General features: G+C 45.0%; 1 protein-coding gene across 3 annotated transcripts in view; it reads right to left on the reverse strand.

Moving 5' to 3' along the window:
* Positions 1-25,605, reverse strand: part of AOPEP (aminopeptidase O (putative)) — a 1,755,563-nt gene that overhangs the window by 479,916 nt on the left and 1,250,042 nt on the right. The gene's annotated exons all lie outside the window — the stretch shown is intronic.

Genomic DNA, 25,605 nt, shown 5'->3' on the forward strand with positions numbered 1-25,605 from the left:
GGATATTGATGTTTACTATCCTTTCTCTTAGTGTAAATTGAGAGGAGTTTGTAAAGTGAACTACGTGATAATCTTTTTAGGATAGTCTGAAAGGAAAGGCTCTAGGAAGTCATTTTTTAACAGCTCAGGAAATGAAATGTAGACATCTGTGAATGAAAAGTGCAAACATTTCAAAATAAATCAGCTGTTACCAAAACAAAAATAAAGCAAATGTTTTGATACTCCTGAAGTGTGATGGAAACATTCTAAATGTTATTAAAAGATTTGAATGTGATGGAAAGATTTTAATAGGATCAAAACAAATCAAGACACTTTACTCAGTGATGCGCAAATTATAAACAAATTGAAAACCCAATTTCCAGACAACATTCAGTTTTGTCAGTAGAAATTGCATGTCTGCTTAACTTTAGTGGCCATTTCAAAGGACAATGTGCTGTCTGTAAATGACAGTTGTGAGAAGTTGGCCTGGCGTATGCTGTCCACTATTCTAGTGGGCACCTTGCACTAGTCCAAACAACCCTTATTGATGGTAGGTTTAAGACAACCTTTATAGAAAGCTATCCTAGTGGTAGCTGTGGAGAGCAGCCTTCAGGCTAAGTCTTGAAGGAATGTAAAGCAGCTTGTTTTACCAGTCTATAATCTTGTGAATGACCAAATGAAAGGAGAACCACACCAGGTATATATATAAAATATATGTATTTATTCTAAACACATCCCTCTAGTCTCTTTATGAGGCTAGAGGCAAAAGTACATTCAGTAAACTTAATTAGCACACAGTAAATTAGCACAATATACGTAGCGCCCTAGGGGTGTACCAAACCATATATAAGAAAGTGGTATAAGAACCACGATTCACATAGAGACAAGGCCTAGAGCCTTTAGAACCGCTGGGGCCACCAGAAACCACCCAAGGTAGTGACACAGGGGACCCACAGGGGACGCGTGCAGTGTCTGAACACAGCCGTGAATCACCATTATCTTCTATGGGGAAAGTCGCTGTTGGAATTTTAAAGATAAAGGACACTTAGAAGAGGACTTGGAGAAAACCCCTTTAGAACTAGGAGGTTCTAGAGTCAATACCCACGGGAGCACCAGAGTACTCGAGTTACCTCACCCAGGGAAGCCGGGTGCATAGGTGTCGTCTTTCGTAGTCGTTTTCAATGGCGATCTACTGCAAAGTACTGCTGGTGTCCAAGTGGAAAGTGTCCGGAGGGATCCAAGGGTGGATCAGAGATGTGAAGAAGCTGAAAACAGAGGGGACAGAGTCTGGGTTACTTTTTCGAGTGACCAGGAAGGCGATGAGCGGATGCCCACCGATGTTGGGTGATTTCAGGTGAAGAAGGTGAAGCTTGACTCTTCAGCCACGAGGACCAGGAGGTGTCGAAGATGACCAGGCGCTGGATTCGAGCTGTCCCATGAAGGAAGTCAATTGCTGCGGTGTCAGTTTCCGGATTGGACCCAACAAGCCTTTGCAACTGCAACCCACGCAGAAAGCAAAGATTGGCTTCGGTGCAGACCATCAATGTCTGAGGGACTCACCACTCAGTGGAGAGTCAGGGCACATCTGGAGCAACCAGGGAAGCCCAAAGGAAAGTAGAGTTACCTTCGTGGGGACCCACCAGTCGACGGACCAGGGATCGCGAAGAGGCCTGGAGCAGAAATGCAAGAAGCGGGCTCACGGAACACTCGTGGAGTGTAGGCCCACAATCTTCGATGCAGATGGTGCTTGGGGCTTGGACTACAAGTAGGCCAATGTACAACTTGGGGAAAGCTCGGAAAGTCGATGCACTAGCAAATGTGCATGAGGTCCAGGAGTTCCGGTCCCACGTCACTTGTGAGGGCTGTGGGTCTCAGCTTTGATGGGATCTCGTGTTGGCTTTCGAGAAGTCTGGAAGTTCGTGTCCTGAGTCGCAAATATTTTGGAGTCCGGCGGGAGCTTAAAAAATGCAGACTGGCAAGATGCTTCTTTGGTGCCTGTTTGAACAGGGGAGTCACTCCTTGACCCCGAGGGAGATTCTTCAATCTTCTGGTCGTGTAGAATGTCGATGTTCCAGGATTCAGTGTCAGAGTTTCGTAGAGGTATAATCTAAAGTTCTGTTGCCAGGGGTGCCTTACTTATACTGAAGAAAGGGGTTGGACATACTCTGTGGACCCACCTGTGGGAGGATCTAGGAAGAGGGGTGGCTACACCCCTTTCCCTTTGTCCAGTTTTGCACCAGAGCAGGGCCTGAGAACCCCTGCAACTGGTTTGAACTGGGGTATACACAGGGACACCAATTGTGCCACCAGCACTGTCTGAAAAGCATTCTCTGACCCCACCCATCCTCAATACACTAAATCCTGCCTGGGAGGTGGTTACACCTCCCTGTGACAGGAAACCTATTGTCCAGGCTTCCCCTGCTGGAGTTTCGTCCAGCAGCAGGAGGTCAGACCAGTGTCTGTGGCTGCAGCATCCATTTTGTGATGCGAGGGATCTTTTAAACTATTACCGTTTAGGTCAGTGTGTACATGTCTCTCCCTCTAGAAGGGTGGAATTCTATCCCCGCCGCCAGGACTGGTGGCGGGGGTAGGATTCCAAAGTGTTTGACACCAAACACAACATGTTTCCATGCAGCCATTTCAAAATTAGCATTTACCGCAAGGTTATAATGCACTTAAGAGTATATGGTCTGGCTGCATCACAGAACAGCCTCAGAGAATAGGTTCCGAAAGCTGCAGAGGGGGCCAGCTCATGCATGGGCACCCTCTCACACAAAACCAAGCACTCTGCCTTCAGGATTGATAAGGCCTGCCATAGGAATGACTTATAGGTTTATATGTGTCCGTGATTAAAGGTAGATATAGATAACCTATATCTTAGTAACTGGTGCATGCACCACCTTTCCCAGGCTGCAGTAGCTGACCTGTGGTGCCATTTTGGAAGGCTTCCCAGGGGTGGCATAATACATGATTCTGCCCATGCTAGGCCTCTGGGGTACCTATGCCCTGAGTACCTAAGGTACCGTATACTAGGGACTCACAAGGGTAACCCAGTAACCAATCTAGAGTGTACCTAAAGTACATGCAATCATTTTAGAGAGAACGCAGCTAGGCTGGGGTCCTGGTTAGCAGGGCCCCAGTCAGACTAAAGTCGAGAAACAGTGAAACACCAGCAAAAAGTGGGGTAACCATAGTAAGCAGATCCTACTCTCCTACAACAGTATTATCCCACCATGCTTCAGTAATATATTTATGACAGTGTGCTCCAAAATGCACCACTGGCTACGTCCTACACCCTTACCTGTTTCCTCCAGAATGGGAGTGGCCCATTCGCTATAATTGCACTTTGTGTGATGCTTGTATGTTTCAAAATTCCTATGACTTTAGTGATGTAACATTGATGGCAGCATCCCCACTCTGAAAACTCCACTGGGTTGATGGTGTCCAAAGAAGCTGACATAGAGTGTCCCGGTACTGCTTTACTCGCATACTAGGGAGGGATTGAAGCCTGCTTGGTCTGCTTTTAACATGCGATTCTCCTCTATGAATGGGAGCATTTGGTCCATGACCACCAGTTCCAGCAGTATGCTAATCTCCAGCAGGTTTGAAATTATTCAATGATTTGTAAAGTATGATAACGGCACGTTTAATTAAAGTATCAAACTTACCTTTTTATGTGATGAACCATTGAACATGTGAGGAAAGGTGAATGATTTCCATTTGTTGAAAGACTACTGGGAGAAGTAGGACAAGGCTAACAGCCAATGACCATACAGAGGTTTTACTATTAGAAAGCAACATCAGGGGCCATATTATGCATTGCCCTTGTTTGCACCGGACGCACCTTTTAAAAGGTGCGCCCGGCGCAAACAATGACAGTGTGCCCTTTTAAAATGTATGCACTGCCAACAGGGCAGCTGCGAATTTGCGCTACTTCCATGTGAAAACACAGAGCGACAAGTCACTCCATGTTTTCACAGTGCAGGCGGCATCTACCTGCACTTTTAAATGGGATGTCTGGGGAGGTCCTGTGGACCCCCCTTTCTCCCCTCCAAAGCGTTGCTCTCAGGGGGCATACTCTAGAAGGTGACCCACTGTGAGTGCGCACCCTGAGAGCTTCTTTTACTCTGCGCCCACGTCTGTAATACCAAAGTGCCCCAGGGGCACACAAAGCAGCCACAAACGTCCGTTGCGCCCCCGGGGCACTTATTGTAATATGGCCCCAGGTATTGTCTCACAGAAAAGGTTTTCACAACATGTGATACTGTATGAATAGTAAAAGGCGGCTATTATGATTTAATGTGAGTTTGGTTTTCAGGATTTTCACTGTAGATCTTGAGTTTGTCAGTATAAAATTATTTTCAAAAACTGCAACTGGTTTTCAGATTTCATGTGAATAGGGTCACCGCAGCTTTTGCGCAATCTGAGTTTGAACTTCTCTTTTACGAGATCTAGATTTCCCAGCTCGAGTTGCAAAGTAGAATGTTTTTTAAAATTAATTTCTTATTGGCATATCATTATCTCTGTCATTTTGTCTTCAAATCAGGATCATGTAAGGCTTTCGCTTTAGTGGCAAACCATTGACAACCACATCTTCTAGGTTTCAGTTTGGAACACGAGAAAAAAACATACATTTTGCTACATCTGCAACTTACAACCTTCCAAGACAGCCATCTACCTCATTCCACCAATGCCAGTCCACACTGCGCTCTGCGTAATACTTGGCCAAAAATAAAAGCCCCACCCTTCTGTTTCAAGCCATCCAGGGCACCCCAACCAATACCTGTACCAATTGGAGACACAGCATGCCCCAGTTTCTACTTTCAACCTGCACCAAAACCCCTATCTCCATTTTCCAGGTTCGGATGATTTAAGCTCCACCGCTCTGTATGGAATGGGCCAGGGCCTTCCAGGGCTGGGCCCTGACAATAGATATAGACGGACATTGAACTAAGGTCCAATGCGGTCTTGTATCAGTCACCCAGTGACAGAAGTGTAAAACAAAACAACAACAAAAATATTGAACCTACCTGGTCCGGCAAGGAAATGTCACAAGAAGTTCCTTCTATGATACATAAACGAAGCGACACAGTGAATACCACTGGTTTCTCATGGCCTAAGATACTATTTGATTCCAACTAAGCAACCATGTTGTCTGCTTTGTACACTTAACTATACAAAGGTATAGATAGCAAGTCGTCAAGGTGTCGTTTATTTTCACATTTACCTTGTCAAGTGTTTTATTTCTATGGCACAGAATAATAGTACAATAAAAAACATTAAACATTGTGCTGCCTGTTGATTTTGGTTATTCTTTGTCCGGTAAGACTCAAGTTATGAATTTGTCAGGCACAGGATTCTGTTTCACATGAAGTAGGCTGTATCCATATGCACCGCCTCTGTACAGGTCCTATAGATATGCTTTATATGTCTCAGCCTTGTTCAAGCCGTGCACCCCGCCCACCATCACCATTTTCATCCCACTTTAAGCGTTGAAGGACCTGCTGAATTTTAAGAAGACCACCTTCCTTGATCCACATGTCAAGTGAGACAAGTGAAAGAAAATTATTACATTTCCTTAGCATGGCCAACTCCTTGTTTAACTATGTAGGAATGGGTCATGTGGCCTTAAGATAAGGCAGTAATCCTCCTTTTGAGGCCTTTGCATTTATTTCCACACCACATAAGTTTGCATAGGTGCCTTTTGTTGCCGCCTTGCTCCCTGCTTCTCGTATGTAAAAGTACTGATTCCTGTTCTGTTTTTGGCAGAGATTTTATGTATCCCAGACCTTATTTGGGCCTAGAAGGACATCGACGGGTGGGTAGAGAGGTGACTGAACTACTGACTTTACAGGGCAGAAAGAAAATCTGGGTGTGCAGTTATGAACAAGCTCAGATCAGCCTCTTAGCCTGATGGCCAGAAGCAATCTTGCTGTGTTCAGGTCTTGCCTATGAATTTTAATCTATGTTGACACGCTCTTGATAAATCGTTGCCTTTTGTGCAGGTGGAGCCTTTGAAGCGTTTCCTAAGCCATATTATGTGTGGAGGTTATGATATTGAAGGACTCAGTGAACAGGTTATTCTGTAAATTATCTTCGCGTCATTCACGCCAAGAGGAAAACAAATGGTTTTCAATTAATTTGTTTGATGTGCAGCCAAGTTTTGGAAGTAATAAGATTGTCGCATGCAAACCCGACTCCCATGACACATACTGCCTGGAAAGCTGTTGGGAGCCATGAGAAAATCCCAGTTGGAGTGTAAGAGAGAGAAGTGGACAAAACCATCCAACAGCCGAAAGCATGTCATCAACAGAATAAAGATGTCATATTCAAGATAGGAAATCAGCCGCGGCCCGTGCAGGTAAGAGCGGTGGGGCCCGGTGGGGGGATTTAGACAAACGACGACGAGGGAACATTAATTATTTATTTAATTTTCCCATGTCATCGGTCGTCAAAATCACCCCCCACCGGGTCCCACCACACCACTGCTCTTACCGGCACCGCCCGCAGCTGTTAGAAAGCCTCCTATGTTTGCAAGAACCTTGAAAAACAGGAGCTGACAAAAGGTTGGGGAAGTGCCCATAATCTCAGCAGTGGTATGTTTGCTCATCACAATCCCATATAATATTCTAAAATATCCCCTAGAGTCCTACTTTTTATCTGAAGAACAATAGTGAAACTTTTCTTTGTTGCATTTAGTCAATGATATGTCAGTTTTCTAAAGAAAAAACCAATATGGTCCTAAATAGCCATTGTAAACGATAAGGCCAAGGTTATCATTGCTATTTACAACACTACAAATTTGCAAACATTCTGAAAAACATTGGGGGCCCTACAGCTAGCATGCGGCTCATTCCAGATATCAGCGAGATGCCCCAGTACCCTTCTGGAGTAGTTGCAGGTAAGACTGAAACATGGGATTCTTCTGTGAGCTGCTAACTCTACTAAGAAAGACATATATAGCCAATCAGTACCAAGTAGGGTGAGGACAACATACATGTCTCGGAAGAGTGCCCAGTATGCTCATCCCACCCATACTATCATCGATATGCAAACATCACAGCAGGAGTCACCCATAGCAGTAGGGGTTGTCTCTCAACCACCAGAATGTTCAAACTCTACCATGCTATATTGCCCACTTTTCAGAGATTCTATGCTCACCTGAATGAATGTATTACCCAAGAGCTAAAGACCACTCTGGTGTAATCGAGCCCATGATACGTCATGTGGGACCCTGCGGTGCACGTCTCTTGAAAGCACTATCATCACTGGGAAAGTCACTCTTGCCTGACATGTTCCGAGTGGATTCAGACCATTCCAACAATATGATAAGCAGTACCTAAAGGAGGGTGCAGAGCTAGAAGACACCACTACTTAGCAAAAGGTCTGCAACACATTATCATCCTACAGGACAACTATCCTGCAGTTTATTATATTAATGTTGTGTAGCACACACTAGGTAACCCATTAGGAGTCAACACGTCTAATTGGTGTAAAGGTATTGCATGGTTTACACATTACATAATACACCTCTGGCATAATCGGCATCATAATAAATGTAAGTAGGTGTTCATTTATTAGGCAGTGGGATAGCCAGGGTGAGGCGACATGGTTGCAGCCGCTCCCTTGTTTCCTCATCTCTTGAGCTCTTGGAAACTTCAAGTGGCAAAAGGTAACTCTTTAATAGATTTATATACAAAGGTGGGCATTGCCCCGGATTTACAATTTGCATGGAAGGAGAACTTGTGGTAATACTATTACTCCAAGGAGCTGTAGCCATGTCTCCCAACTCGCAGCTTGTGGAAATGAGTAGTGAATAGTCTAAGAGATAAGTATTGTGTACATCACTTGGAATAGGCAGTGTAACACGATTGTCAATGCATGAGTCTGCAGGGAAGCAGCTACCATACAGAATAAGGCTAAACAAATATAAGGTATGAATCGTTTAATGCCAATTGATATTGGGTCCAGGAACACACTTCTATCAGAAACAGAGATCCCAAAATCCACTCAAAGTTTCTAGCAGCCAGTTTGGTATAAAGGTATAGGTAGTGTAATCCCAAAGTCTTACTTTTATTTAACAATCTGCAATGCTTCTCCATATTGGAATGCTCCTAACTACTTCCCTCCTTATATCTCATTTCACTTGTAGGCAAAGAAGGATATCTAGGTAGCTCTCCCCTTTTGACCTCTCGCTGCCCAATCAGTACTACCCACTTTGTAGTGTCTGGCGCTTCCTCAGCGCTAGTGTCACTCTACTTGTAGGTGCAGAGGGTTTCTGATTAACAAAGTCACTCTTTGCTTTGCAATCTCAGGGATTGGTCTCCAGCCCCTACCCCCTGCTTAAGTCTCATCAGGGCCGGCTTGACTGAGAAACAGCTATTTGTGAGTGCCCTTACAAATCTTAGCGAATACTGCTCTACTGTATACTGCCGCTCGACCTCCGGGGTGTGAGCTGAATGGCCGTGTTAGACTAAGTTTTCCATATCAGAACTTTTGTACCACGAAAATATGATGCTGCCCTCATTTGGGGCTAGTTTGTACACGTATTCCTGCTGCAATAAAAATTCTTTAAAAAAAAAAAAAATCAGGCCCGGCTTGAGGAATCAAAAGCCACTCTGGCAAAGATGTTCAATACAGCCAGCTCCCTCAATCTATCTTTTTCCATCCATCCATTCTCTCTCTCCTTCTCCCTCTCTGATCACTTTCTTTGCCTTCCTCTCCCTCCTGAAGCCTCCACTGCCTGTTACAATTAATCCCTGGGAGTTGGTGAAAGTGACAGAGGCATCAGGAGCGGCCCTGAGCTTTCAAAACGTGTCTCTAAGGCTCGAGCCCAATGGGGAAATGCCAGCATGTTGGAATAAAAGGCCTGTCCAGCCCTTTGTCTCAATTTGCTCAAAGGTGCCCTGCAGTCGTGTAACGAAACTTAAGGGCCCCTACCTGCAAAAATACATGAAGGGGCCCCCATGCTCGGAGTCCTGTCAGGAGCTCTCAAGCCAGGGGCCTTGTACAGTGCCAGATGGGGGCCCTTGGCCCCGACCCGCACCGCAGGGCCAATGTTACATCACTGGTGTCCTGAGGTAATGCAGTCACAGCCCAAATGCCTTATCCCACACTGGCCTCAGAGGCATAACTCCCTCCCAGGACATTTCATTAGCACAATGGTTCGTCTATCCTGCTCCATTCTATAATTGTATGTTAACCGAGGGCTTGTGGGACAGCCTTCTGTAGAAGTCCAGCCCCGTCTGATAGACTTACCGCTGCTGGGCTGTAAGAAAGTAAGAGGGGCTGTTTTATGCTCTCAAGCCTGTCCGGTTTATGCAAACTAAGAGCACAGATAGAACTCTCTTCTGCATTCAAAAATGCCTTAAGCTGCAGTATGCCTTAGCTGGCCTTTCTTACATAGGACGTTGACAAACTACCTTTTAGTGCAGCAGGTTTTGGAGTTGATTCCTTATCATTGGCTCGTAAAGGAGTGACAAGAAATGTCTGCATAACTATCTTATGCAACATGCATAATAGAACATAACAAAAGTCTAACACAATTCTCAAAAGGTACTTCTTTATTAATTTATTTAGGGTTCCCTAATTTATTCTCTGCCCAATCTTCTCACATAGTTATGGCATTTACGGACGTAGCTGTCTTTCATAATCCGACAAATTTAGCCCAGGACACTTCAATCAGTCCCCCAAGGCCTAACTCAAAAAAATGGGCCATTACTCCATTAAAAGAAATGTAATGTCTTGCGGTGCAAAAACAAAATGTTTTGTCTGATGCAGCTAACCTCATCTAACACATCCCCCATGAATCTGAATTCGTGGTATTGCACTTGATCATTTTCCTTCAATTTGAATTCTAACTTAATTATACCTATGTCAACAAAGCAACATAATATTTTTGCATTGCCTGCTTGCACCGCATTGTGCTAATCAGTGGGTCCATACACCATTTTCCAACAGTGCATCCTCCAGCTCGGCATCCTTGCCAGGGGGGCACAACAGGAATATATACCCACTTCACGCACCACCGGGCACTTTGGTATTATAGAAAGGGCCTCAGATGCTTATGCAGCCCTTTCTGTAATCCCGATAGCACTGGTGCACATATAGAGCCAGCGCTATCACCAGAGGGTGTTCCCTCATTTTCACGAGGGAGTGCCCCATACAAATGAGTGAATCCTTTTGCCTCTGTGCCTGTGTTGTAATAGTGAGTCCCTTGCTCACTTTGCCACTGGATTCAAGCAAGCCGGGCTGCAGACGGCTGTAATGCCAGAAACCGGTCCTCGAAAGCTTGTTTCCGGTCCAGGGAAGTCATGGCTTGGCAGTTCGGGCTAGACTGTTCCCATGAGGCACAGGGTCAGACTAATTTGCATATAGCCATGTCTGAACTGGGGTGGCAGAGTGGGCTAAAGAATGGTGATGGATTAAACCCAGATCTTTTGAATGGGTGTGAGTGTTTGATTGGTTCAGATGCTCCGTCCATTACCACCCCCTTTTGTACCGCTTTTGGCCGCCATAAGTGTAGCAGGGTATGCTCAGACGTGAGTCCCTTGCTCACTTTGCCACTGGATTCAAGCAAGCCGGGCTGAAGACTGCTGTAATGCCAGAAACCGGTCCTCTGAAGCTTGTTTCCGGTCCAGGGAAGGCATGGCTTGGCAGTTCGGGCTAGACTGTTCCCATGAGGCACAGGGTCAGACTGATTTGCATATAGCCATGTCTGAACTGGGGTGGCAGAGTGGGCTAAAGAACGGTGATGGATTAAACCCAGATCTTTTGACTGGGTGTGAGTGTTTGATGGGTTCAGATGCTCCGTCCATTACCACCCTCTTTTGTACCGCTTTTGGCCGCCATAAGTGTAGCAGGGTATGCTCAGACGTGAGTCCCTTGCTCACTTTGCCACTGGATTCAAGCAAGCCGGGTTGAAGACGGCTGTAATGCCAGAAACCGGTCCTCTGAAGCTTGTTTCCGGTCCAGGGAAGGCATGGCTTGGCAGTTCGGGCTAGACTGTTCCCATGAGGCACAGGGTCAGACTGATTTGCATATAGCCATGTCTGAACTGGGGTGGCAGAGTGGGCTAAAGAACGGTGATGGATTAAACCCAGATCTTTTGACTGGGTGTGAGTGTTTGATTGGTTCAGATGCTCCGTCCATTACCACCCCCTTTTGTACCGCTTTTGGCCGCCATAAGTGTAGCAGGGTATGCTCAGACATGAGTCCCTTGCTCACTTTGCCACTGGATTCAAGCAAGCTAGGCTGAAGACGGCTGTAATGCCAGAAACCGGTCCTCAGAAGCTTGTTTCCGGTCCAGGGAAGGCATGGCTTGGCGGTTCGGGCTAGACTGTTCCCATGAGGCACAGGGTCAGACTGATTTGCATATAGCCATGTCTGAACTGGGGTGGCAGAGTGGGCTAAAGAACGGTGATGGATTAAACCCAGATCTTTTGACTGGGTGTGAGTGTTTGATGGGTTCAGATGCTCCGTCCATTACCACCCCCTTTTGTACCGTAATAGAGACAAAGGAACAGAAGCATAGAAGCTGTCAGGAGGCACTGTCCGTGTGCTCCCTGGTCCACCTATGGTTTTGTTTACCCAATATGAGAAGCTTGATTTAATGGTGGTCAACTTTTTTTTATTGTAAACACTAGCAGCCCGTCCCGACCTTGTCCGGGTGCAACAGGCTTCTCCGACCCCCGCCCACCCCGACATTGTGCAGCAGCCCGGGCCCCCGCCCGACCCGTCCCCTGCCTGCCCCGACCCCCGCCTGCCCTGACCCCCACATGCCCTGACATGGGTCCCCTTACCTGAGCCGCCGCTCCTCCCACCTGTCCGCTGCTCGCACCGCCGCTGGCCTGTCCGCTGCTCCTCACGTCACCGCTCCTCCCCCGCGCCATGTCCGCTGCTCCCTTACCTCAGCTGCCGCTCCTCCAGCCTGTCCGCTGCTTGCAGCGCCGCTGGCCTGTTCGCTGCTCCTCACGTCACCGCTCCTCCCCCGCGCCATGTCCGCCGCTCCTCGTCGCGCTCCTGGACGCCGCTCCTCCCCGCGCTCCTGACGTGAGCACGCACGTCGCGGCCGGCGCTACTTCGGAGGGACTACTTTTTTTTTTACTGTCAATTTTTTAAATCACGTTGTTTTTTTTTTATATAGCCTATAACCATCTACACACCCTCACGATTCCAACGGTTTATCGGGTGTGTGGATTGGCGCTGTGGTTCCCGAGTTTACCCACCTCAAAGGCTGAAAGTTCTTCCTTTATTATAGTAGTATAGATTTTTATTGGCATTTTGCAATATACTTTTACAATATTGTCAATGCACATCACAGAATTTCATTCCACCAGCCTTAGGTAACATGAGAATCAGAGTTGACTCCTCAATAGCCTTCCACCCACAATTATAGGATAATTATGACATATCTCAGAACATCAAGTGTCTAAGCCAGTCAAGCCAAGCAGGTCTCCAGCCCAAGGGGATCTGCTCTACCCCATCAAGGTAAGTGGGGTCACCCTTTGTTATGATCTTCATATTTGTCTTGCATCTATAGCCTACTTTCTTGCATAACCTTAGGCATCTTAGGTATCTTAGGCATCTATCATCGTAACAGGAAATTGCACAAGGTCTTCTTTCAGGTTATAGTGCATTATAATAGTTTGTGTACAGCAATTAGGAAATCAAAACAAAAACAAATATTTAATAACTGTTATAATCAATTCAAATATCGTTGGGAGGGTGTTCACTGTTTCATATCAAGGAAGGTAAAATGCTAGTCTGTCAAAATCCAATCTAGCGCTTTAAAAAGAGAGGTGTGTCCATGGCACGGGGGTGTGTACATATACTTAAATCAGGGTACATGGCTTCACTGTCGTCCCGCCCTACTGTTTTTACAACTTCTAAGTGATATGTACTGTGTTGGTATAATAACTGGCTTTTTAAAAAATACCTTGAAGAGAAGGAAAAGTTTAATAAGTTCTGAAATGTCGCTTTTATGATTTTATAAACTTGTGAAATCGAATAAAGCTTTTTTCTTCTTCTATATATATGTATGCACAGATATGGGAGGGGTTTGCTGCAATCATCTCCCATCGTGTGTTGTCCAACTCACAGTGGTCAAATTGATGGCTGGAACTCATCCAGTCCTGGATTCTGAGCATGAGCAAGAAGTTACTTAAAGCTGAAGCTCAGGAGGGTCATTGTATATAGACCAATGATCAATTGAGTGCCATCTGCATAAGGGTCGGCCTGCCATCTAAAAGACCTCATAAGTTGTGCCTGGGGTCAACCACAGACCTTAAACACCTTTGGGAGTCGGGAACTCTAGGCTATTTCTTTCAGAGCAAAATGGGTGTAGAGTAAGGATCAGGGAGTGGCCATCTAGAAATGAAGTAAACCATGCTTCACTAACCGTGAGACATGCAGTATTCTGGCTGGGATGATGATACAAAGTACCCATGTTGCATCACCCCAGCGAGAATAATACATATCACATCAACAGGTCGAGCAAGTGCTCTCTTTGAACCAATTAACATGCAGAAGCCTGCTTACAACTTTTTCAGACTGTCCTCAGTTTCTAAACAGAGCAAAAGCTGCAGAGCCACAATTTACTCTGGGAATGTACTAAAAGCTGGAAGCAGAATCATGGACCTGAAGATATCTGTAATAGATTTATCCTGACTTTCTTTCTTCAAGAGTGGAGTTCCAGTTCCATGAAGGGGCAGGTTGATAATCTTCATAAGTCTGCCAGTGATAACACCAGCAAAGGTTTGTAGGACTGAGATAGGACATGCATTATCTTGAGACCCAGATTTCAAAGTTAGGAGTAACCCACTGACTTCATCACTTTTGGCAAGAGAAAAAGAGAGACTGGAGGCCATCACAGCTGAGCAGATTGCGGGAGATACATGGTGTGTGTTAGTCTGGACACGTTTCATAGTTTCACAGTATAGAGATACATTATTCTGTGGGTGATGGTCTCAGTTGGCCTTCACTGATGTTGCTGCAGTATATCTGCCAGAGTGCTCCCAGCGCCTCCTGGTCTTCTTGACGGATTCACATCCCTGTGAGTTGTGGCCTGCTGTCTGGGTACAAAATAAGCCTTTTAGTGAGCCAGCTCCAACCAGCGCCGGAGAGGCTCCTGCTGCCCATGGCACATGCCACTGGCAAAAGCAGATCATGTCCATGATCAGATAAGCCCCCAGAATTCGAATATTGCAGAAGAGCTGCTGGTCCACTTTGAAAAATAAACACTGGCCCCATGACGAATAACTTGTTCCAAGATCTCTGATCAACAAGCACATAGTTGTCTACCAGCACAGCTGAGAAGAACTGTGGGCACACCCTGCCTGATTGCTACCCTCCTGGGGCTAAATCTGGTGAAAGAATCCTGCTGGAAGTGCTGCCAATTTGCCCTGTGGGGAGACAGCTCTGTCTACTGAGAAAGAATTCTAAGGGTTTACATTTTTGAGCATCGTTAACAATGTGCAGTATGCATTTACACACATGATTTAACATCTGCAGACTAACTTAAAACAATTACCTTTGAAGCGAGTTTCCTAAGAAGTGTTTTTTAGTGGATTTACTAGTGTGTTTTAGTTAGGTCAGATTTCTGTGTAAAACACTAATTTAGCTAAACTGGAAGTCATTTCCGGCACTCCCTCTGCTCCCCCCACCCCCTCCCGCACCCATCCTCTCCCCACAAGCTCCGCAGAGCACAGTCAAGCTGTAATGTATTTAGTTATTTTCCACTGTTGTTATTGTTTTGCTTCTGATTAACCTTCTCCAGTTCAGCTGCAACTTGTAACATTTTTCATTTTCCTTCAGCTGGTTCACGGAGACCTATTCCTTCACATATGATTGCAGGGAGGCCCCCTCAATTTTCGTTACGCCAGTGTGTATCATATTCTGTTTGAATGCCTTCAGATGACATTAGCACAGAGAGTGCTGAATTATTATTCACGAAATGGGTTAGTGCTTAGGTGTTAAGGTAATGATGTTTATTTTCTCTTGTCCTCTGATTTGCTGAAACAATAATACATGTGCTCATGCCACAATTATTCTGCTAAAGTTCTTATTTCCTATTCAAGAATAATGTATAAAAACCCTCGATTTTGGGGGTGAGCCAGAAGACTTTCCTATTCTACTAGGAATGCTGTCCGATTCTTTTCTGATTTTGCTGTTCATTGGGAAAATGTTCAGATTTTTATATACTCTGTATTACACTGTATTTCAAAACCTTCATGCCATTGACTCTGTACCACTTTGGTTATGAATTTTTGTAATAAATCCCTTCAACTTTCCATTGATTTAGATCTCAGTTGAGTGGGCCCAAATTAATTATAAACTGGAACTATTTAATAAAATTGTATTTTACGATTATGATGCTTTGGGAGGTGCCTTAACGCGGGGATACATTTCCTCATCAAACTGAGGTTCAACACCTTCTCCAATCCAGCCATATGTGGGAGATCTAATTGAGGTAAATTTGGGGTGTCTTGATCTTGGGGTAAAGTGATTTCGCTCCAACACTACAGAGGAGCAGACTTTGAAGTGTATCCTACGGGAGAGAGCTACCCGACCAGTCCAGTCGAAGTTCAACAGCCTAGCTGTCGCGGAGGACCTGTGGGAGCCATTGTGGTTTCTACACTGCTCCAAGACACAATTCCAATAATATCTGCAGTGTAGGAGAGGAATCCAACTTGATCTGGATCATCAGGGCCCTGGGGAAGTGTTGGGGGGCCTGCTTTGTCCCTGACAATGAATATGAGACAATGAAGCCTGCACCTTCAATCGCCTACAGCAGCTGAGGACTTCCTTGCCAGCCCCTTCATGTGGGTTTTAACAGGTGTCTGAAAGAAGGTGCCCTTATTTCAGACAATTGACTGCATACAAATCAGTCAGGTGGTTCCAGAGATACTGACATTTGAACCCCTGGGCCATTGTCTTCAGCTCAGTTTTAGTTGGGGAGGTTGCTGAAGTCTATACCCCTGAATATGTGCTCAATCTTGGTACTATAAAAATCCTACTTTCAAAGAAAGCCCCATTTAGACATTTGCATTTTAAATATTTAGTAATAGTTACTAACCTTCACTTAACCTAAGTGTGGGAGGTAGTGCGAATAGCTTAGTGATAGATAACCCACTATCTAGTGTATGCAATATCAGTTCCCGCTGGGATGCTGTGCAGATCCGTGCATCTGGGGCACTTCACCAGTGGGTTAATGAGACACTTCACGAGACCTAACATGTTACACTTATTATGCCCAGTGTTTCTCATCATTGGTTTACCCCTGTAGCGATGTAGGAGGGAGAGAAGCAAACACTCTCGATTGGTCTGCATCTGTTGTTGTGCTGTCATAAGAAGTCTAGGGGTAATAAATGATATTCAAAGGATAGAAACTTCACAGGCAACTGAGGAGCAGTCAGTGTCTGTTAACGTACAGCGTCAATTGTAGTTTAAGATCTCTGCGCCTAGTGAGGTTTCCTTCCCTGTGGAGTACCACCTTAATGGTTGTTACCCTCTCCTGTGGTACCACCTCTCCTATGGTGTCTAGTTCATCAGATCTTAAAGATCCTGGAAATCTCATGCACACGTGAAAATTTGTCACCACAGACAATATGCAAGTGTCACTTATGCGCATGTCAGGGTCTAATCTGAGGTGGCACAGTAGGCAAAAAACTATGGATTGAGATGCTGCTCCAAGGGATTACTAGTGGCTTAGATGCATTTAACCATTCGTTTCACCACTTCTTTGTACTCATCTAAGTAATAAAAACACCATAAGTTAGTCCAGGAGAACAAAAATCGAATTTGAGATATGGAAAGAGCCCTCACACAACGTAACATCCGCATGGTCCTGGCAGATCCATAATAACAATTGGGGTCAGATGTCTGGTTTTAGGAAGGGGCTAGAGAGGTCTGTATTATTCGACAATCATTATTTTAAGTGTAGTTTTGTTGGTATTATAGAGCTTTTATTTTTATAAAGTAAAGCACAAGTTGAACATTCGGTCCTTATTGGCTAATGTCGCATTTTACTAGGTTCTGAGTATCTGACCATCATTACCTCCCTGAGTAGGCCGTATACTGCTCTGCCCCATAATCACGGAGAGTCGAGTGCTAAAGCGCGGGTAATTGTTTAAATAGTTTGGGGTTCATTAGTACTGTGGGTCTAAGATACCAGCTGACTCCAATCAACACAATTGGTGACCATTACACTCTGATTGACCAGGGAACAGAGAAAACAAAGAACACAGATTCTACACCCTGATGCAGTGCCTAAGCATGTAGTATAAACCTCAATGCTCTGTTGTATTATAGTAGCTAAGTTTGTGCTTCAAAAAACTCACACATACACAGATCACACACCTACAGCAACATCCAACAGTAAACATAAAATAGAACATGTCAGAAACATCCAACACAGCCCTGATAAGTCCATACTCAGCTATCATGCAGCTCACAACAACACTAGCCACTAAACAACAAAACACAACACAACGCACAGCCCGGGTATGCCATATATCTAGCTTATAACTCTGACATCTTAAGGTTTTGTGGGGCCCCAGACAATATCTATTTTGGGGCCCCCTGTTTGGAAAAACTTTAAATGTATTACTCCTTTTTGGCTCATTCAAACCCTTATGGTAGCAAACAATTTTGACTTATATGTTGAACCTTCAGAAACGGGGACATGCAATAATAGCCGCAAGCTCAATGCACCAGGTGTCCGCCAACCAAACAGTACCAAAGAAAGCTTGAACAAGCATTGACAAAGCCATTTCTTTTTGGGTTTGGATCTAGATTTGTTTTACATGCAACAACTATATTTCTGATGCAATTCTGTGTCTAACCAGGTTTTTTTCTCCCACTGTAGGAAAAGCATGTTAAGTGTTGTGGCAAGAATTTGGACTGTCTCATTCCAGTTTACCAGGAGGCACCTTGGAAGATGGGGGCCCTGGGCACTTGCCCACTTTGTCCATATCTTAAAACATATCTGGGTTATCACACCAAAAACTACTGAGACATAGTACACGCAAACTTCAAACAGAACACGTTTGCCAGAACAGTTCACTTACATCCAGCACATCATACAAATACCATATAGCTGAATACCACCATTTCACAACAGCACTTCCCAACATGATACACCACACTCTTCCATTTGACAGAAAACCTAGTATGCACGCAACAAGTCTCAATGTGCCATAGAGGAAGCTATCATGGTACAACAGCACCCACCATCAAGATATACCATACCATTCACATTCCTTTAACCCTTACACCCTTTAACCCTTCAAACACCCACAGCTCATAAATAAGACATTGCCATTGAACCAAGAATAGGACCTGATCACAATACCAATAACAAATCATCTCAAGGACAATCAGATTGGTCTGTGATAGTAACTTCAAAATTTAAATGCAAAGTCACTTGACAGCCAAAAGAATTACACAGGCCTATTACCGCAGAATGTCTGTAATACAAAAGCCAATAATAGAACCACCAATTTTTGCATATACGGTTGACCTCTAAATGGTCCCCCTAAGATTCTGCAAGGAAACCCCCCGTCACAGTAAGCAGGTTCATGCGGGGTCACTGCAGAGCAGGGGCTCCTTGATTCCACTTGTGGTCTATGGTACATGACAATATAAACCCTGCCACTACTGGTGGTTGAGGTGAGTTAGGCTGCCTAATACATGCTTTATCTTCAGATTGCTTTCTTAATGGTACTGAGTGTGCTTCCATCTTATTTTATTTCCATGCTATTTTTCAAAGTTTAAGAACATTAATGTTTGAGAATGTCCAATGTACAAAAGCTTTTTGCAGTCACAAAGCCTGCGATTTGAAAAATCATAGACTCTGAAAGCGCATAAAGCTACGTTGCAATGTACTAAAGTTTGTTTGTGAGTTGGAAAAGTGTTTCCAAATTGCAATGTAACTTCTGCTACGCATTTGATTTGCAAACAGGAGGGAGTGTGAAAAGGGTGCCCCCGCCTCCTCTTTGTGTGCCATAATGAACTGCATCAGTGGTCTCCAACCATTGATCAGTTACCAATATAGTTTACAGGGGTCACAAAGTGCCCTTTACCTCACTAATGCCTTTAAGACAGGAGGTTCTGTGAATGTACATGTTGTGATACGACTGATCAGCACATACTGGATTGTGAACAGGGCTTAGAACATGGTCCTTCTCCCCTGTAGTACCTCACTCAGTCACTTCAGACTGCAACCTGTACAGACGTGACAAAATGTTGGTACTTTTTACCAATGGTTTAAATGGACATGTACTCACAGGTACTGGGTACCTGCACTTCTTTCATTTTAAAGGCAGAATACCTGCACTTCTCAGTGGGAGTTAAATTCCTTTAATGGGAGAGAACTGTCGCTTCTCAGTAGCACACAGGAACTCCGAGGCAATCAGTCCCTACACTTCTTGAATGCTATTACAAACTGTGCTTTAAATGGGCCGGTACTGTCCGGTACGGAGTAGTGGCACTTTTTTATTTTGAGGAGAAGAGTACCGGCACTTCTCAAGAGAAATGCATTACCTTTAATTGGAGAGTACCGGCACTTCTCAGCAACAAGCTACAGAGTACCTGCACTTCTATTTTTCCTTTTCAAGCACTGATTAGAAGCACTGCTTTTTACTGATCACGTGCCAGCTAAACAAAAAACACTTTAACGTTGGGATCCCAGATCTTTATTTTACTCTCATGTGAAAAAGGACTAACCATAACTTAAAAGGTCGCCTCTTCAAAATGCTAGACTAGTGGGAAACGATAATTGGTCGCGAAACTCTCTTCTCTGCTGAGAAATGTTCTCAAGACATGGATTAAATCAAAGTTTAATCACGGGCAGGCACCGCTGTGTCCATATTAGGAGAGGCTCTGCTCACGGTGCCGTGCAAAGAAGCAGAATGCGGCCAGCCCGGCTGCTCCTCGCTATGTGCCCGCCCCCCGCACATGTAGGTGGGAGAGTGGGTGCCGGGGAATGCGAACTTGATCCAGCATTGATCAGCCATGCAGCAAACACTTATTGTTCTGCAGATACCGCGCATAGCTGCCTCCAAGTAGGGATAAACCCAGTCATTCAGCACATAACACAGCTTTTGTCTCCTGCAGTGCAGCGAACAGGAAAAGACCCGCCACTAAGTACATTAAAACTGCATCAGAAGTCACCAGAAAACAAACCATTTCACATAAATCACAGAAAAACCCAGACGACAGTCGTGAAGAAAGAAATGATCTCTCTAATTCATAACAATCCGAGTATGTTAATGCCCTGGCTGGCACACGGACGTCTCTGAAGCTCAATTTACAGTTTCAAAACAAAGAGCAGGTTATCTGCTCAGCTCTGATGCCACTGCTATTAGTAATACTGCCTGGCAGGGATCTCTGCTTTGTTTTGATGCAGTATCCTTGACTGCAGGGGTGTGCGAGGCTGCAAGGTTTCTCTCTGGCAAACTTCCCTTAATTCTCACGAATACTCTTGGGCTGAGTCACGAATGCTTTTTGAGCACCTGAAGGAGCACTGCAGGAGTACTACGAGACTTACACACAAAGGCACTTGTAAATCGGCCACAAACTTGTGCAACTTCAAATTAGTAAAAGTGTTAAGAAAGCACTTTTCTACTTGTGTATGAATTTTCCATAAATATTCCCATTTGTGATTATTTGGGGCCAATTCCCGAATTCACATCGGTCTCTGGGTGATATTGGTGCGCCAACAGAAGACCAAAAGAGGCAAATGAACATACTTTTGTACACTTCTGCAGGTTTTACAAATGTATAACTGTGAATTATTTACTCCTGTATTTTCTGTGAAGGTCACTGGACCTAGAAAGAGCTCACAGGAAAAACCATCTTTGCTTGAATCAAAGACCAAGGGAGGATTTCGAGTTTGCCAAATGGGTTACTCCATTACGAACATGATGGATATCACGTCCACTTTATTCCAAATGCATTATATCCTATAGTTTGTTTAATATGGGGATGGGATATCCGTGACGTTTGCAACAGAGTACACCCGTCGTCAAACTTTAAGTCGGGTCCTAATTGCAGAGTTGGAGTAGTAGTTTTCAATGGCCTGGGGATGAGCAATCCTATAGCATTTTCTTTTATGTAAACATATATACCTATTTGCTCCTACTCGAAGCCAGTGTGGAATTCAAACTGGCCTTCATAACCCATAAGGCTATCGACTCTGGCCTCTCATTTCCCATAAATAACAAACTCCAAATTACTGGCAGATAAGAGAAAACAAGAGGTAAGAGAAACCTAATACTGGAAACTCCCAATAGCAGAAAATAACCCAAAACTTCTAATCTGGCTTTCTTAAACTGCACTCCGAGACTCCATCCCGACTGTGCCAAGCTAAAAACTGATCTTTTTGAAAGGACTTGGAAACACATATTTTCTGGCTTTATCTCCCTGCTTAATGCTCTCGAGATTATCCTATGTCATTCTCTAAGTTGACTGTAATGGTCATTGGCTATTTGATAATTATAAAGTGCTCCGCTTCCCTTGTGGCTAGGTCCATGCTACATAAAATAATGCTTGTAAAGTCACCATAACCAGGAATTGAATTTGAAGAGCAGAGGGATCGCACAATCAGAGAAACAATATAGCTATCACAAAATTCAACAAGCATTTACAATGCAATGGTTTCGCCTTTGGAAAAGTTAGAGTTATTGGCATTGTAAATGACAAAATTTGTATTTATGTGTTGGTTTTGAAAACAGATAAATAAATGGCATTGTCATTTACATTGCCATTAGCTTAATCTCTGCAGTCACTCTGCACTCTCTAGCACTCTCCACTCCCTCTGCACTCTCCACTCTCCACTCCCTCTGCACTCTCCACTCCCTCTGCACTCTCCACTCCCTCTGCACTCTCCACTCCCTCTGCACTCTCCACTCCCTATGCACTCCCTCTCCACTCTGCACTCTGCACTCCCTATGCACTCTGCACTCACTACTCTGCTCACTCACTACTCTGCTCACTCACTACTCTGCACACTCACTATGCACTCTGCACACTCACTTTGCACTCTGCACACTCACTTTGCACTCTGCACACTCACTTTGCACTCTGCACACTCACTTTGCACTCTGCACACTCACTTTGCACTCTGCACACTCACTTTGCACTCTGCACACTCACTTTGCACTCTGCACTCACACTCTGCACTCAATTTTATCAAATACCGAGGAGAGGGGACTGCCTGGAGTGTGCTTATGTGGAGAGAGAGGCCGCCTGTGAGTTAAAACACCCCGTCATTTCTGCTCCACGTAGCCTGGGTGCATTCTCCAGGGCTCCCGTGACTGACATAGGGGAACTAGGTATGAAGCATCCACTCAGTACACAGGGCAGGCTGCATCTGAAGCGGATGATTAAAGTCCGTGAAAAAAAGATGTAAGTAAATGAGGAAGTGAATTTACACAGGGCACCAGTGCACTGCACACGAACGGTTGATGTACTCACCTCATTTTTAAGCTCTATCAATTCACTTTGTGGTCTGTGGTTACGGTTCAAAATAATGCACAAACAGGATGTCAGGGAAGCCCTTTGTCTGATGATACCCTACGAACGGCGGTCTCGGAGCAGGGATAGTCACAGCTGGGCAGAGCAGAATTCAACCAGTAACTCGTAAGTCTTACTCAGCCCCCAGCTTGGCCTGCAACGTTCAGTATAATAATTGGAAATGTACTTCCTAGTACTTCACTTCACACATTCTCTCTCTGCAGGTACAAGTCTTATTGGACAGATCCGAGCCCGTATCTTCTCCACTGTTTAAGGACTCCCGGTCGTCAAAGAATGTTTCACTTAATATTTCGAAAGGGGCTCTTCTCTTTACTCTCACTTACTTCTTCCTCATCTCTCTTCTAAACTCCTCACCCAAAACACACAATGCTCTGCTCTCCGAACTTCCTCACAGCGACAACACTCTTTCTTAAAAGGGCAACGGCAGTCCTGCTCTTTTAAAGCGGCGATAGGAGTTAGAGGAAGGAGGATTGTTTGGAGAGAGAGAACGTTCCAGGATGTCACTCAAAATCCAATGATAATTAAATAACAATGGAGGTGGGCGAGCCAACGAATTAACTGTGAGAGCTGAGCATAGGTTCTTTTATATTAACTGTTGTATGCGTAGCTGCTAATTCCTTCACTGGCCGGGCCGTGGTTCTATTCACTCTTGGGATGAAGCAAGACCCTGGATTTACTCGGATTGCCTTGTGCAGCCCTGTCAAGTGTCACGCTTTCCAGGTTAAACTACCACCTTTTTATAATATTTCTGCATCCCCGACAGGGACTACAAATTACCACGCAATTTCGTTGCACTTACCAGAGTCGGCAAAGTTGTCTGAGAAAATACAATAAAGCAGATGGTCGCGCACATTCCGCCCTATAGTTTATAGGAGAGAGGGTCCGTCTGCCCATAAAAAAAGCCTATATATAGGCTCTGTTGAATTCAAAGTGAAAGTTACTTTCTAAACGAGTGAGATCTTTGCAAAAAAAGAATTAAATAAATAGAAATATTCACATATTTTAAGATCATTTGTTCTGAGGATGGGGAACATATGTCTGTGTGAATAACTTAATTAATGATGTGGGTGAAGAGTTCCGATCTCAACCCTACGAAATGGACGCCAGGAGGCTCGCACGCTCTTATGAATGTGACTAATGCCTTTGGCCACCTCTGCTTTACAGGAGGACAATTTGCATTCTGCCCATTGACGCATCTCTTATCTTTTTAATTTACCAAGAACGGACTCCAAAGTCCCGGAATGTTCGGGTCAGTGAAAGGACATTGTTAACTGACCTTGCATATGTACTGCAGAAGCATCATGACTGTTTAAAGCAGAAATAACGAGGCAGTTCACGCATCTCCCCGTCTCTCGGCTGGTGCAGCGCCCAGAATCTCTGCACTAGTAGTAAGGCACTCTTACCCGCTGTACTTTGCAACTGGAACGATGGTCCGCAGCGGCTGGACAACTCCCCCTTCAGCGCCACGGGAGAAGTTGGCCAGGGCTCTCTCCAGCTGCTGGATGAGTTCAGGAAATCTTAAAAACTCCTCGACGACTTCTGCCGCTATGAAAGCCGGGCGCGCGCTCATGGTGGCAGGGTTCACAGCTGAAGAGGGCTCGTGCTGCAGGTCCTGCTGCAGTACAGGCGAGCGGTCAGCGAGGTTCGGCCACGCCTCCTCCTGTGCTCGGGCAAAACGAATCATCCAATCGGGACCCCAGTTCTGGTGGGTAGAAGCCTTTCCAGGCAAAAGGGTGCCTTGCAACTCACAACACGATACAGCCCAGGCTTGTGGCATGTGTGTGCTCTGCCTCTGCCAAAAGTGCATTTAAAGGTTGGCGGATGTCACCGCCTGATGCGTGACAGGGCAAATTTACAATGAACTGAGCTTAGAGGTCGCCTCCTGGAATTTTTTAGGCCTTAGTTACTTAAAGTGAAACTACAAGACAACAAGCACCTACGAGGACAGGGGGGGGGGGCGGGCGAGGACACGAACGGCGGGAGAGGACACGGACGGCGGGAGGGAGACGGGAAACGTGCACAGGACAGCGAGGGGAGGGGGGACGGCGGGAGGAGAGACACGGAGGAAGGCAGGACAGCAGCAAGCACGGCCCGGCCGGACCAGATTCGGGGGCGTTCCCGGCTTTTGGCTGACGTAGCATGACGTAGCCAAAAGCCAAAGATTCTCGGGAACGCCCCCGAATCTGGTCCGGCCATGACGGACGCCTCTCTGTTCCAATGGCTAGCCTCCATTTATGGAGCTAGCCAATGAAATAGAGGGGCGTATTCAAGGCACCCTTACTAGAAACTACAGATTTCTCTGGAGGCGGAGCTTACGCTCCGTTCCCCAGCGAAACCTAAAAAGGTGAGTCAAACACAGCGTGGGTGCATCTACAAAACTGTAAAGCAAAACTCCAAATTCACAGGAGAGGAGAGTTGCTTCCACATACTTCCATCCCTCCGTGCAGAAGGACCAAGACTTCTGCAGCTCAGAGCCTCGCCTGAAACATTCAATGCCGACCAGCCCTTATCCAGAAAAAGATCATGGGAAATATGGTGTGTTCATCAATAATGCAGGAATTAGTTGAGTGAATTGCAAAAAAAATAATATGCTAGCCTTAACATCCCCCCATGAGACTCAACTTTCATCTCATAGATGATGAAGAAGGAGTAAGTCTGTGAAACAGGTGCTGGGACTACTCCAGGCGGCAGACTAGAGCTGTTCAATGCATGATGTTCCAGGATATAAACACTCCATTGGCTGCTCGATTCCAAGTTGGTCCTCTTGTTCCTTCTCTGTGGAATGTGCCTGCTTTTTACTGCCTACTGAGTGCACAGGGCACCTGTTATCACCATAAAAGTTATAACAACCAGAATATAGAAAGTAACAAAAATATTAACATATAATAAATCTAGACTGGATGAGACACTCATGCGTGGACCTAGGAAACTTGAGAGTACTGGTATCATGGTACAAAGATAGTCAAGCTTAACTTAGAGGCAAAGAATACAGTATTTATGCAGTACTGAAACAGCAATAAAGTGGAAACGCAACACAAGAAAATCGAAATCCCAAGCTAATTAAAAAAAATAGAGTAACATTTAATAACT

Source organism: Lissotriton helveticus, chromosome 2_1 (genome assembly GCF_964261635.1).
Source record: "Lissotriton helveticus chromosome 2_1, aLisHel1.1, whole genome shotgun sequence".
Lineage (NCBI taxonomy): Eukaryota > Metazoa > Chordata > Amphibia > Caudata > Salamandridae > Lissotriton > Lissotriton helveticus.